Source organism: Pipistrellus kuhlii, unplaced genomic scaffold, assembly GCF_014108245.1.
Source record: "Pipistrellus kuhlii isolate mPipKuh1 unplaced genomic scaffold, mPipKuh1.p scaffold_m20_p_16, whole genome shotgun sequence".
Lineage (NCBI taxonomy): Eukaryota > Metazoa > Chordata > Mammalia > Chiroptera > Vespertilionidae > Pipistrellus > Pipistrellus kuhlii.
Genome location: NW_023425471.1, coordinates 8,480,059 through 8,493,127, shown reverse-complemented (window position 1 = coordinate 8,493,127; position 13,069 = coordinate 8,480,059).

The window sequence follows — 13,069 nt, the reverse complement described above, 5'->3', positions numbered from 1 at the left end:
GAGTTTCATGGAGGAGGTAGGATTTGATTTCAAACTGCATTAGGCAAATTAAAGAAATAAAGGGCAGCCCTACTGGTGTGTGGTTCTCCTGGTCTTAAACACCATTGATTTCCCAAAAAAATAAAAAATAAAAATGTTTAAGACTCATCTGTCCCATGGTGGCCCCCTAGGGTCAGGGTATCTGATCTGGGGCCAAATCTCTTCACTCCATTAGGGGAGTTTCATTTGGGGGGTATCCTTCCAGATTGCAGGTCACCACATCTGTGATGGGGTCCCAGGAGACGCAATGTCTCAGCCTCCCCTATCATTCTCAGTGCGATTCTTTACTTGTTGTCCTAGAGGCATTATTTGTCCAGTTTCCAGTTCCTTTCACAGAAAAATTGTTTCATATGTACCTGTAAATTTTTTGTGTCCATGGGAAGAGGTGAGTTTAGGGTATTACTATACTACATCTTGAATCCCTTCAATGTCCTGTCCAATTTAGATATCTCACACTCATGTTGATAGGCTACCTGTATTTAGTACATGCTAAAATGTGCAAAAACATGCAGAGCTCAGTTATTCTTCAACCTGTTTCATTTTCTACATGGCAGCATGGAATGTGGAATAACATTAATCTGTGTCCTCATTAGTATTTGGTGCTAATAAGTATGTAAGTTTTATTTGATGAACATGATCATTAAAAATTAGCCCAGGGCAAATTTATTAATCTAAGCCCAGTACTTGGAAGCAACAAACCTTTTTAAACACTTAATCAATCTGTTATTAAAAGAGTTCAAATATCTCCTTCTTAGTTCTTCTATCTTTAAAGTGTTTGATTTAATTGTATTTGATTATTTCATTTCTTGATAAATGTTGAAATGACTCATGTTATGGCTTAGGTTAAAACGATGTTTCCCTAAAGTATGTTTCACAGAATACTAATCCTACAATTGTTAATTGTTGATATTCGAGCGAAGAAAAACCCTTTCTGTGGTCGAATGAATTCTGGAAATACTAAATTAGACCAAGGACAAAGTTTATTGTGGGACTACTTAGGATTTTTGTTTTTGTTCAAGAGCTTTATTAAATACATAGTAGAGCCCTAGCCAGTTTGGCTCAATGGATAGAGTGTTGGTCTGTGGACCAAAGGGTCCCAGGTTAAATTCCAGTCAAGGGCACATACCTTGGTTGCAGACTCCTCCTCAGCCCGGGTCCTAGTTGGGGCTTATGCAGGAGGCAACCAATGATGTGTTTATCTCTGTCTTTCCCTCTCTCTTCCACGTTCCCTAGAAATCAATGGAAAAATATTCTCAGGAGAGAGTTAACATAAGTAAATACATACATACATACATAGTATGTATTGCTGTGTTGTGCTTTGTTAATTAGTGGATGCTAAAGCTACAACTGTTTTCATGTAGGGATGTAGGAAGCTCTTTGATGTTAAAATTGCTGGGAAACTCTTAGTCAAGCTGGGTTTTTAAAAATTTTTTTTTTAATATTGTTCAATGCCGAAACAGGTTTGGCTCAGTGCATAGAGCATCGGCCTGCGAACTGAAAGGTCCTGGGTTTGATTCCGGTCAAGGGCATGTACCTTGGTTGCGGGCACATCCCCAGTGGGGGATGTGCAAGAGGCAGCTGATCAATGTTTCTAACTCTCTATTCCTCTCTGTAAAAAAATCAATAAAATATATTTAAATATATATATATATATATATATATATATATATATATATATATATATATATATAAATATAATTGATTTATATATATATATATGAAATTATATATAAATATATATATAAAATATATATGTTGTTCGAAGTATTACAGATTTCCCCCTTTTTATTACTATGAATTTTGAATAATAAGAGGAAGATATAATTTTAGGGATTTCAAACTGCTTTCCCACCATGGGAAATATTTTCTGTCAGCTGCCTAGTTTTAGTAGTGCTCCATGAAACACAATAAGGGAAACACTGGGTTAAAGCTCCAGTAAGAGTAGGATTATTAATAACAAAAAAGAATATCTGCACAGTGCTTAAAACGCCTATTTTTCAAAAACATGGAAATTTCTGTTGTGTGTGTCACTGATAATATTCTCAACTTGCAATTTTAAATATCTGCCTCTCTGTGGGAGGAAAGGGTGACCTAGCCATGATAAAATGAGAGAGAGAACACAGAGCAATTGCAAAGCATTTTTGCATTCTTCTTCTTCTTCTTCTTTTTTTTTTAATCTTCTGATGTCTGTGCATTTTGTCTCTGTGAGATAAAGACCATGCGTTCTGATGAGGCACATCCTGAAGGTGATGTATTTTCAATAATACCTTCCAGTAGGAATGCCCAATCCAATTCTTCAGCTTAGTTACCATATGTCTTGGTATGCCCAGTACAATCCAGATTTGTACTTGTTATTTCTGTGAAGTTGTTAATAATATTCCCCTTTTAGTCTAAAATATAATACCATCTACACTAATAAAAAAGAAATATCTAAAATTGACCATACCTCCGTGATGCCACCAGCCAATCAGGAGGGGATATGCAAATTAGCAGAACAAAGATGATGGTGGCTTTGGCGCCCCCCCCCCCCCCGCCCCAACCCAAGCTGCTCCAGGCACGGAGTGGCCTGGTGGGGCAGTATGCCTGCTATGAGGGGAAGGGCGGGGGCTGAGGGAGCTACAGGAGTGGCCCTTGGGCCAGAGTCAGCAAGAAGCCTTCAGACTCTGGCCAGAGTCAGCAAAGACTCTGGCCGGAGCAAAGGAGGAAGGCAGTGGCCAGAGCAAAGGCCTGGGTCCCAGGTACTGGAGGAAAACCAGTGCTGGCAGCCAGGTGAAGGAAGGACTATTGCACAAATCTTCATGCAGTGGGCCTCTAGTATTGAATAAGTTATAGTCACCACTTCAGTTACTCATGTGTTGCAGATTATATTTTTCAAAAGAGTTGCAGCAATATTTCCTGTCCACGTGCCACTATCTCATCAAAAGATGAGGTCTAATTTTTGTCCTGTCCCTTGGACTCTGAGAGAGCCTGCATAACACCTGCAGTCAATAGAATACAACATCAGTGACACTGCCTGACTTCCCAGATGATGACATAAAAAACATAAAAAACTATTTGCTCTAGCATTATTCAGTAGAAAACCCACACGGGAACCTAGTTACTGTGTAAGCAGTCCGACTGCCCTAAACCCACCATTCCGTTAGGAAGCCCAAACTAGCACAATGGGGAGATCTATGAGGAAACCCTGATACTACATGGAGGGAGAGATACCCAGCCAGCCAGCCCCTAGATGTTTTAGCTCTAGTCGTCATTGGAGTGCAACTGAGAGATACTGACCCAAATGTGCCAGGTGCTCGCTTCCTGGACTCTCAATCCACAGAAACCATGAGAGATAACACATGTTGCTTTTTGAAACCGCTAAGTTTTGGGGGTTATTTGTTACACAACAAAAGATAAGTGGAGCATTGTGGAATTTAAATCAGACTTAATAAACTTGAGGTGTTAGGGATTCACTATCTTGTTTTGAATTTGAAGTTAGGCATCAGATATTGAATAAATGAGCATTTATATATGAATATATTCTTGAACTACATATAACTGGTACATCTAGTACTTCCTATCCACATATAAACTTGAAAAATTATATAATTTGGTAAAAAAAAAAAAAAAAAGTACCAATGTACAAATTTATTACCTTTCTTTTATCTCTAATTTTCCCTTTTAATTGTTTTGTTAAATATGTAGAGGAAGTAGTATATAAAACATATCTGTCTGTCTTAAAGAGTTATAATAAAATGAATATCTGTGTACTCATTTGCCACCCAACTATAAAAATTAAACATAGCTAGAATCCAAGTTTCTTTCCCTGAATTGCCTACTTTAACTACTTCCCAAAGGTATCCACTATACCAAAATTTGAATTTTTCATTCCTTTATTTCTTTGTGTAGTTTTAGAAATCACAAAATTTTACTGAAGCAATATATTTATTTTCCCAGGTTTTCACATAAAAAATACATTATGCTTTTGATTTTGTTTGTTTTTTGTTTTGCCACTTTGGTTCTTCTGCTCAGATGTATATATTTAAGATGTATCCATGTTAGTGTGTGTAGATGCAGTTACCTGCTTCTTCTCTTACACGTCTCTTATTCCAATTAATTAAGTCGATGGGAAACAAATGCCAAATGCTCACTTACTTGAGGAGTTTTCACAGACTAACATGAATGAAAAAGGGGAAAAAGCAAAAAAAAAAAATCTAAAACTGATTTAAAAGCATGCACAATTGATAGGTAAATAAAAGTTCACAAATGTGTTCATATCTCAACTCTGAAATTCAAGACAAAATACTTTGTTCTATATGACAACTTCATATTGTGTCCAGATGAGAAAACAGCCTAATATTTGCATCATTTTAACCTAGCAATAACAAAAATTCCTGAACATATTGTCATTGTTTCCTCATATAGTGTCATAGGCTGCCTACAAGCCATACATTCTACTTCTTTCTCTGGTTCAATGTTATTTGGGTGCCATGTGACTGATTCTGGCAAGTAGAAAGAGGGTAGATATGATATACCCCTCTCCAAGGCCTTACCATACATACCTTTAATGGATATCCTCAAGATGGCTCAATTATAACATGAAAGGAATCTAGATCCCAGAGTTACCTTAAGAAGAGATCTTTTTGAGGAGAGTCAATTGTCCAGCTGATATGGGGCTATGAAATAACTGAGAAATAAGCCATTTCCTAGCAAGACACTTCAGTTTTAGAATTGTTTGTTATAGCAGCATAACCTCACCTATTCTGATCATTACCATTAGCAATAAATGTTATAGAGTTCAATACCAGGAACTGCAGGACATTATTTGAAGCTCTTTTTCTGTTTAATTGTATTTTCACAGAAGACGAGCAGTTTTTGTGAGGTTAGAAGAAAATAGAAGGGATCAAGGGGGAAAGGAGGGATAACTGTAATACCTTCAAGAATAAAGATAGTCTTTAAAATTATGCTAAGTGAAAAAATCTAGTCACAAAAGCCCACATGTTGTGTTCCATTTTTATCAAATGTTCACAATAAAAAATCTTTAGACACAGAAAGTAGACTTGTAGATGCCTAGGGCTAGGAGATTTAGGGGGGGGGGGATGGAAGTATAACTGCTAAAAGGCTCAGGGTTTGGGTGGGAAACGTTCTAAAAATGTTTTATGATGATGGTTGCACAATCCTGTGAATATATTAAATTGTATACTATGGTATATCTCAATAAAACATCCAAAAATGGTAAATAAAAAAAGAGAATATGAAATAAAACTGTATAAAAGAATCACAAATATCATTGATCAAGTCCTTATTGTTTGCCTGGCAATGTTCCAAATAACTTATAAGCAATATTCACTGGTTTTCTCATAACAAACCTATGGAAAGGGTAATATTAATCATCACCATTTACCAATGAGGAACTCAAGATATAAAAACTAAAGTTTTTAGAGTGAGTTCCAGAGTCATGACTTGAACTCAGTTCCTTATTTCTCCAAATGCCATGCTACCGACAATTGTGATAAACTCAACAAGTCAGTTTAATAGAAAGTAATTGTAACTGGAGGCAGTGGTTGAAAAGATTTGTGTGCTTTCCCTACCACATTTTCATTACTCTTATTCTGCCAGAGAATGGGCTTACTGAAGTGGTACAAGACAGGAAGTACTCTCACTGTGGCTACTTGACTATGGACGCCTCATTTTTGTCCCTGCCAGGAAAGCAAACTCTAAATAGAGAAGAGGGAGAATAGTCGGAAAAAAGGCTTTGTGATGTACATTAAACAGCTCTTGGAATCATTCAGAGCTCCTGGCAACCCAAAGATATGTGGAGTTGCTGTGTCTGTGTTGAATTTGAAAGCCTGTGCCACTTTACAGGTGAGAATTTGAAATGCCTGAAAATGAGTGTTGAAGTGTTGTGTCTATTTAGTTATTTCAAGTTCCATGTAAAGCTTTATATGTGATTGTCACTTAATAGAACTTGCAGTTGGCATATTTATTAGACATTGATGAACTTCAAAAGATGAAGCAGTCCAGATAAGCATCCTCAGATTCTGAAACTCATCATTTGCACTTCCAAACATATTAAGGGCTTCCCTTCTTTAGTTTAGAAGCAAACTACTTTCATGACGCCTTCTGAGTGTGGAAATTTTTGTTTAGAAAATATTACTTTCTATGAATTAATAAAAGAAAGGGCTAATAGTTCATTTGAGGGGGAAAGGAGCCTTTTCAGATAATACAGTGAAAAGAAGCAACATAAAATAAGAGAGGTAAAATGGAATGGAAAGGGGGCAAGAAAAAAAGCAGAAATAAAGGCAGAGGGACAAGTTACATCTAGAATGAGAGGAACACACATAGGAAGAATATTTTTTAAAAAGGGGCATGCTCAACTATTTATAATTTCCATGAAGAAGTGCTGTGGGTAATGGATTAAGAACATTCTACATTAAAATGGGCTTAAAGAAAGCTAGCCAATCTGTAATATTTTTCTTACTAGAGGGAAAGAGAATGATGGATAACTCAAAACAATAGATGATCCTAAAACATTTATTTTGTACTTATCCTTGGGATGCATTTAGAGGCACTGCCTCTTATGCATACCCACACAAACACATATATTTTGTCTTACCTCTCAGTTCTCAGCCACTGTAAATGAATGGGTGGGTGTACATGGAGGAATCTACCCCCACTCACATCCTATGTCAAGACAGATAAACCACTTAAGAAGGATGGATTAATATGGTTGCCTCATTATCCTTAGTAAACTTTAAAGGTTTTCTTTTTGAAAAGCAAATGAGGTCATATGTCCGTGGTATCAGGTGGAAGTTTCCTGTCAGCAGAGGGAGAATGGAGAGAAGAGATAAAAGAGGAAGTCCCTTTCATCTGAATCACTTTGTGACTAGAAACTCACAAGTACAGCCTAGAAGTTCTGGACAGCTACTGCACTGCTGCTCACACAGCACTGATAAGCAATGAGGTTTATTTCTGTCACTGCAGAGTAACTGCAGGAAGGCCACCTGCAGGCATGAGTGAAGGGAGAAAGGAGGGCGGGAAACCTCAGAAAAGATCTCCTCTGATAGTCTGGCTTTACTGTCATTTATTATCTTCATCCTATTCCCAACCCTGCTCCCATCCTTCTTACCCACCTTAGTACACACGGGTAAGAGTTGGTAATATAGCTGACTAAAAAAAATGGATGCTGCACTTAATTGCAGGAATTGAGATGAATTGCAAAACCTGCCTGTGGATTTACATCAAATATCTGTCTCAGGTCCAAGCAAAGTTGGCACACAAGATATTAGTTTTCTTCCTCTCTTTAAAAAAAAATATTTTTATTGATTTTTTTTAATAGAGAGGAAGAGAGAGGGATAAAGAGTTAGAAACATTGATGAGAGAGAAACACTGATCAGCTGCCTCCTGCACACCTCCTACTGGGGATGTGCCCACAACCAAGGTATCGGGTCTAGTAATAATTAATGTCGTTTTTAAACATTCGTTTAAAATCTTGCTTGGCGTTGACTTGTATTGACATAACCTTCAAACACGTGGTATCTACAGAACGTGTGAAGTGCAATTAACAAGTTTTGCTTGAAAAAGTTTGTGTTTGGTTTGGTTTTTGTTGCAAAACTAGGGCTAAGAAGATGGCGGATGAAGAGCATATTCGGCACTGCATGCTTTACGAGTTCCAATTAGGAAGAAAAGCAAGTGAGGCTGCAAAAAACATCTGTAGTGCTCTTGGTCAAGATGCAGTTAGCGCCAGAAAATGCCAGCGTTGGTTTGAGAAATTTCGCGAGGGAAATTTTTCGTTAGATGACAAGAGTGGTCGAGGCTGTGTGTCCAATTTTGATCAAGAAGCTCTTCAAGCTCTTTTGGTGCAAAATCCTCAAATTACCCAACAAGAGCTTGCAACAACTTTAAATTGTTCACAAAAAACAATTTCCAATCAATTGCGTGCACTTGGCAAAGTCCAAAAGTTTGGAAAATGGGTTCCTCATGAGTTGACCGACAACAACCGTAATCAAAGAGTCACAATTTGCAGTTCGCTCCTCACTCGTCAAAACCGTTTGCTGCTTTTAGAGCAAATTGTTACCGGAGATGAAGAATGGGTGCTGTATGTTAATTTGAAAAGGCGGCCTCAATGGTTGGACAAAAATGAGGCTCCGCAGCCCACACCAAAACCTGACTTGCATGCGAAAAAAGTGATGTTGTGTGTTTGGTGGAATTTTAAAGGAATTCTTCATTATGAACTTTTACCATCTACCCAAACCATTACAAGTGCAGTGTATAGTGCCCAATTGGAAAGGTTAGCCCAAGCTTTAAGAGAAAAAGAACCCGCGCTGATTAATCGGAAGGGTGTAATTCTTCATCACGATAACACACGACCGCATACTGCAAGAATCACTGCTGAAAAACTGCGCCAGTTGGAATGGGAAGTTCTCCCTCAACCTGCATATTCTCCTGATATTGCCCCTTCCGATTACCATTTGTTTCGTTCTTTGCAAAACTTTCTTCTTGGAAAAAAATTTAATAATGAAGAATGCCTCAAAAATGCATTGACCGAATTTTTCGCATCAAAATCACAAGAATTTTACAACAGAGGGATTAAAATGCTTCCTGAGCATTGGGCACAAGTAGTAGAAAACAACAGCAACTATATTGTTGATTAAATTTTGTTGTATTGTTTAAATAAATTCGATTTTAAAAAGTATTAGAAAACGACATTAATTATTACTAGACCTAATACATGCCCTTGACCGGAATCGAGCCTGGGACCCTTCAGTCTGCAGGCCAACGCTCTATCCACTCAGCCAAACCAGTTAGGTTCTCCCTCTCTTATCAGCCCTGCTTAAATATCCAGTTTCCCAGTTGGTTTATTTGGTGTTGGCATTTGAAAGTAGGTTAACCAGATGTCTGTATGTTCTTTTTAAAAAATATTTTTTTCATTTGTTTTAAAGCAGAAGGGACATGGAGAGGGAGAGAAAGATAGAAACATCAATGATGAGAGAGAACCATCGATCAGTTGCCTCTTTCTCATCCCACACTGGGGACTGAGCCCACAACCCAGGCATGTGCCCCAACTGGGAATCGAATCAGGTCCTCCAGGTTCACAGGTCGATGCTCAACCACTGAGCCATGTCAGTCAGGCTGTATGTTCTTCTATTTCAACAAAGCAGGCTACAGGCATCAAAAGTCTGAGAACCACAATTCCATGAAATTCACAATAACATTAAAACCAATATTAGTCATTTGGGCCTCTGTTCTTCCTCTTACCTTTTAAAAGAATGAGAGAGCATAGCTCTTTTCCTTTTCCTAACTCATTTTGTCTCATAAAGTGGTTGCTTTGTATTTTTCTAGAAATAAGTTGACATTGATTATAACAAAAACAATGACTTTCAAGCATTGAGCAATTATAATCATTGGCCAGTAACTGAAATGATTTTTCATATATAATCTCATTTTATGTGTAAAACTTACAAAGGAGTTATTATTATTATCTCTAACTTGTGACTGTCAGGTTATAATTAAATAAACTAAATAAGAACATTGGTGAATTATCAGGAAAAGTGTTTAGTATATTCCCAACCTTTACTAGAAGTTCCATTAATCTTTACTGAAAAACATGTTCAAGATCACAGTGTTGCTTTAATAAGCATGAGCTAATCATAAGGCTGAGCTCAAGAATGTAGATGACTCATTTTACATTCACCTCCCTTTGCCTGCCTGTAGCTAACACTATCAAGTACTTCCTTATGTTACCATTTAAACTCATCCAAATAAATTAATTGATGGAAAGATATTGGAGATTATGTAATTACTTCCTCTGGCTCTGGTGGTGTAGCCATCTGACTTCCAGGCAGCAAGATGAGATCTAAATTAAATGCAAATAATTGTTCACAATTAGGAAATGAAATGACTAGAGAACCCCATGGTATTTTAAAGAAGCCGATGCACTTGCTATCAATCAACAGTTGAGGCTTTCTAGCATGTACTTGGCTTCAGTCCCAATGACGACATTGTGCACAGCTATAAGTTTCCCTCCCACATCAGAAACAATAATTCCCATGGATGCATCCTTCAGTATGAAGTAAACTTTTGCAGGTGTGTGTATATAAAAAAGAATTGTTAGTTCAAGTTTGTGAGAGGTACTGGGTGGTTGATTTGAGGTTATGTAGTGATTTGTAATATAAAAGTTTACCTAGAAAATCACTTAATCATCTGGGACACCTAGGATAATGATCAAGAGTTTTCTCAAGGGGAAGCATGGCTAACTTTTCTCAAAGCAGTTTAGCTGGTAGTTTTTGTGTTGCTTTGCTTTAATTTCTCAGCAAAGAAACTATTCAGGGATCCTTGTTGAAGACTTTGATGCCAAGAGATCCATCTATGCCTATTGTGACCATATCTAACCAATAAAAAGACTTCACTGACTTTGAACATGCTCAAAAAAAAAAAAGATGCTACATTTTCAGAGACAGAGCAGAACGATGACAGGGGAAAACAAGTCTGAAAGAGAAAAATGTTTCCAAAGAAAATTACCTTACTACATTGAAAGCTTAGATGGGTATGAATGTTTTTGTAAACACTATTAATATTCATTTAGTATAGGTAGCAGACAGTAACAAGAACTGGAAAATAACTTAGATGTGATAACTGAAGGCACAGAGGGAGGCAAAAATCATAAGCTTCCTGAGCACAAATCTGTGTCAACCACGAGCACAGTTGTAATGTCCTTTCTTTTCTTTTAAATACCTTTATTGTTGAGAGTAGTACAGATGCTCCCTCCACCCCCATTTCCCCACTCCACCCAGTTCCTGCCCCCCTCAGGCCTTCACCTCCCTATTGTCTGTGTCCATAGGTAATGCATATATGAATACAAGTTATTTGGTTAATCTCTTCCTGCCCCCACCTCTTCCCTATGAGATTCCTCAGTCTAGTCCATGTTTCCATGCTTCTGATTCTATTTTATTCATCAATTTATTTTGTTAGATTAATTGTTCATTTATTTTGATTTCTAGATTCAATTGTTAATAAATATGTATTTATTGCCATTTCATTATTCATATTTTCCTCCTCTTCTTCCTCCTCCTCCTCCTCCTCCTCCTCCTCTTCCTCTTTCTTCTTCTTCTTCTTCTTCTTCTTCTTCTTCTTCTTCTTCTTCTTCTTCTTTTTAAAGAAAACTCTTCAACATTTCATGTAATACTGGTTTGGTGGAGATGGACTCCTTTAGTTTTTTCTTGTCTGTGAAGCTCTTTATCTGACCTTTAATTCTAAATGATAGCTTTGCTGGGTAGAATAATCTTGGTTGTAGGTCCTTGCTATTCACTTCAAATATTTCTTGCCATTCTCTTCTGGCCTGAAAAGTTTCTGTTGGTAAATCAGTTGGCATTCATATGGGTGCTCTGAGATGGCTCTGCAGCAGAGATATCCCTCTCCATTAAATAAAATACCATATGTGGTTGTTGGACCAGCCTGTTCCATGCCTTTGTCCCTCCTACCAGTCTCACTGTGCTTTCTTCTTTACTTTTCTAGTTGTAGAACTTCCATTCAGCCAATTTTCAGGCAGTCATGAATGGTAGTTGTTCTGTATTTTAGTTATGATTTTGAGGTGGTTGTGGGAGGCAGTGAGTACAGGCGTTAACCTATGCCACCATCTTGGTTCTGCTAAGCCAGTGTTTCCCAAAGTGTGGTACGTGTACCCCCAGGGGTATGGGAAGAGTTTAGTGGGGGTACGTGTTGCACCGGAGTTTGGTGGGGATATGCACTGCACCGTGCTTAGCTGCGCCTAATTCTACATTCTAATGAGTACGAGGGGTACTCAGTGTTACGAAAATTATAGAAGGGGTACACATATGTCAAAAGTTTGGGAAACACTGTGACCTAAGCCATGCCCTCCATTCTTGATTAGTGACCATCTAATCAAGGACATGGAGTGCCTGCTAGGTATATAAATAGATAGATATATAGATAAGTAGAAGGGTTCAGGCCTGATTATTTCAACCTATTATATATACCAGCTTAAGAAAAACTTAACAAGTAATTAATTGGGATAAATTTGGGTTGGTGGAGGAGAGGTAGTTCTTTATAAATGAAAACAACTTTTTTCAGAAGTTGTTAAAGAAATAAAAAACACACAACATTTATCTATAAGTAGCTAAGATAAGAGGGCATATGGATAAAGCAGGGGAAATCCCAAATACATACTTGCAAATGTAATTGAATATTTAAATGGAAGTTGTTCAAAGGAACACCCCTGCCTTTTAATATGAGGGACCTGTTTTTCTCTTTCCTAATAAACAATCATCTATTGTTGAGGGATTCCAGAGAAAGAAAAAGATGAAAATGGGTTGGTTTGGGTCAGTAGGGTCTGCAAACAATGATGAAACACACTTTTGGAGAGTAGCTGGTTTTGCATTTTGATTAGCGGTGATGTGACAACTAGAGCTGTGTGCTTTTACCATTCAAATAAGTATGAGAGAAGTCAGAATTATAATCATCTTCTGAAAAGCAGATCTGATGATGTTCCTCTCCAAAGTAAAATTAACTAATGTCCAAACTCCTTAACTCTCTATGCCAAAACTTTATTCTCAGTTTTATCTCTCTCCTCATTTTGCCACATTTCATTCCCCAACCCCTCACAATTTTACTCTAGGTTTCAGCTTCATTATTTTCTCAGTGCACTGAGAAAGCTTTGCATACATTCTTCCAGTGATTTAGAAATCTCTTTTGCCCTCATCTATTTATATATAGAAGCTTCTACTACTCTTTAAAGCTTTGCCAAAACTTTCCTATGCAATTATTCATCCCCTGCCAGAGTAGTTGTATAAACATTCTCATCACATATGTGTTAATTGCTTATGTTCATTTCTGTACCTGACAGTGGGTTTCATGTCCTCAAGTACAAAGACTGTTGTTATTTATCTTTGTACCTCCAAGGCCTAGAAAGTTCCAAATAAGCTAATTTGTACAGTAGTTAAGAACAAAGATACTGGAGTCAAAGGGTTGGCTTCAAATCTCTTCTCTTCTACTCACTAATTGTATGACCATCAGCATGTCCCTTTGAATATCA